Below are 3068 nucleotides of genomic sequence, written 5' to 3' on the forward strand. Positions count from 1 at the left end.
AACACAGGAAGCCATCTTAAATAGGAGTGTGTGGCTGTGTGACACAAACCAATCACTTTCCCACACGTCTGAGTGTGAGGAATTCAAATATTAATAGAAACAGCATCAATATACAAAGGTAAAGTGCAATGAATACATACAATAAATACTAAGCTGCCGTGACTGGATACATTAGGTCCTAATCAATGGAAGGTAATGGCTAATAAATACGACAGATACAATACCTAAATATAGGAAAATAGAAGAAAGAGGAACTTGCAATAAAAACTGTGCAAGGATACAGTAAAGATCTGAAACAGTCTGAAAAGAACCAAAATCACCGAACACATCGAGTTCACATGAAACCTTTACACACACACACACACACACACACACACACACACATACACACACCATCTCCACCTCAACCACTTCCCATCACCCCCACCCCCTCAAAAAGAATTCCTACCCCTGTATTTTTTCTTCTCTTCCTAAGGAGAATCATTTAACCTTAACATTCCTCCTGAGAGAAATAGAAGTATCATTTGGCCCGTTAAAATAAATACTCCCCGAGATGTTTCTGTGGCCCCGTCCAACATGTGCTGCAGGGTTTACATAGCACGCCGCCCGCTCTGCCTCCACGCCGCCAGCACCCATCAGCACCTCGGGCCTCGCCAGCCGGCCCGCCAGGCAGCCAGGCAGACCGCCGTTTACCTGGACCGCCATCACAGTCTCAGCTGCTGGTATCACCATCAGCATCATTAGCTGCTGCTGCTGGAGGCGACACACTCGTTTAACGGGATAGTTCACCCAAAATTCAAATTTCACTCATTATCTACTCACCCTCATGTCGACTAAGAGCTGTGAGAAGTTTCAGAGTCCTCCGTTCCTTCTCTGAGTTACGGGGGGGTCCGCGCAGCAGTATTTGTCCATATAATGGTTGTGAATGGATACCAACTGTCTTCGTAACAAAAAGACACACCAAAAAACATCCAAATACCTCCATAGTGCTCGTCTGTAATGTCCCTCTTGTATTAAAGTCCCGACATGAGAAATTGTTCCAAAAAATTAAATAAGTCTATATTTCAAGCTTGTTTGTAGCGGAAGCTCCCAGTGTCTCAGTTCACTGCTCTTCCTGTGTCAGTGCAAATCTCGCGTGATTTGCACTGACCGGCGAAACAATTTCTCATGTCGGGGCTTCAATACAAGAGGGACATTACAGACGAGCACTATGGAGGTATTTGGATGTTTTTTGGTGTGTCTTTTTGGACAAAAAAAGTTGGTATCCATTGACAACTATTATATGGACAAATACTGCTGCGCGGACCCCCTCCCCCTCCGTAACTCAGAGAAGGTACGGAGGACTCTGAAACTTCTCACAGCTCTTAGTCGACATGAGGGTGAGTAGATAATGAGTGAAATTTTAATTTTGGGTGAACTACCCCTTTAACGACCGGGTTTCACTTAAAGGAGCATTATCGCAAATACAGCAGTAATAGCATAAAATAAGCTGAAATATGCAAAAGATGGGTCGGGGGGAGCCATAACTAAATTTACAAAAAAAATCGCCAACAGTATAGTGTCCGTGGGGCAAATGCAGCATTTGTCTTTGTTATGATCCAAGCCGGCCCGGCGCTTGCTGCCTCAACTAATCAAATCAACTGAACCAGTGTAAGTGCTGCGTTTAAAGGACAATTCCAGACAAATACAACCTGGGGCTCTAGTTTCCTAATATTTTAGGTCCAACAGAATGAATCTGAACATTTTCTTTTTAAAGTCTCCTGTTCTGCAGTAGTTCTGTCTGTCCCTGCATCGCCACGGCAGCGTATAATGGGAGAGTTCAGAACAAATATGAAACTGACTGATTTTATGTCCACAAAACAAAACAAACCCCCCAGTAAACCGTACAGCAGAGTGTCAACAATCCACCTTGCAAACACACCAGGACGAGTCAGATGAACTTTTCTCCCCCTCCACCTGTTGCAGCTCTGGTCTGCAGCCAGCTCGCCGCTCTCTGATTAACCATTAGCGGCGCTCGCCAGACACATTCTCCCCCTCCACATCCTCCTTTTATGTGCAGCAAAGAGATGGTTTTCTATTGATTGTCATCTGCTCGTCTGCTCGTTAAGCGGCCCCCGACCCCCGCCGAAAGCGTCCCGTGCTGTAACTGCATTGCTATGCGACACGGGGACATCCCATCATCACATCCAGGGGAGCACACATCATAATTAGCGTCTCTGTTGGCGACCGGGGCTTAAGCTCTGATAGAGCGGCTGATTCACCGCGCAGCCACGACTGGCAGCTGCCGCAGATAATGGGGCTTTTAGGATAATATACGGAGATCGTATCAGTGTGAGGGAGTTCATTAGGACACTGGGAGTGAGTGATGACTTCACCAGTGTTGGGAGGGTTACTTTTAAAATGTATTCCCCTACAGATTACTGATTACATGTCCTAAAATGTAAACTGTAATGTATTTGGATTACTGAGTATTCCTGGATTACTTTTAGATTACTTCAAAATCACCTGCCTGAGCGCCTTTAAACTGCAAAAACTCAAGAATATTTGTCTTATTTCTTGTCAAAATGTCTCATTTCTAGTCAAAACTAATCTCTTTCCACTTTAAATAAGACTCATCACCTGAAAATGAACTTGTTTTTAGATCATTTTCACTTGTTTCAAACTAATTTTCACTTGAAATAAGTAGAAAAATCTGCCAGTGAAAGGAAGTTTTTGTGATTGTAATAAGAAAGAAAAACTTGCTCCACTATCAGATTTTTCTACTTATTTCAAATGAAAATAGACTTGAAATAAGTCAAAAGTGTCTAAAAACAAGCTACTTTTTTTCAGTGTACAGTAACTGGGACTTTGCTTTGAATGATCTTACACATGATCAAGGCTACCGTGGCTCCTTTAAACGAAAGCATTAGGCTAATAAATATGTGTTTGAATTTGTCAAACCACAGTTTAATTTGTTATTGATCATCCAGCCATATTTAAATGATTTTTTTTAAAATCGCCAATCACATTGAATTAGTAGGCTTAGGCTATATTAAAACTGAGCAGCTTTCTCTGCTCTACAGTCCACA

This window comes from Trachurus trachurus, assembly GCF_905171665.1.
Source record: "Trachurus trachurus genome assembly, chromosome: 21".
Taxonomy (NCBI): domain Eukaryota; kingdom Metazoa; phylum Chordata; class Actinopteri; order Carangiformes; family Carangidae; genus Trachurus; species Trachurus trachurus.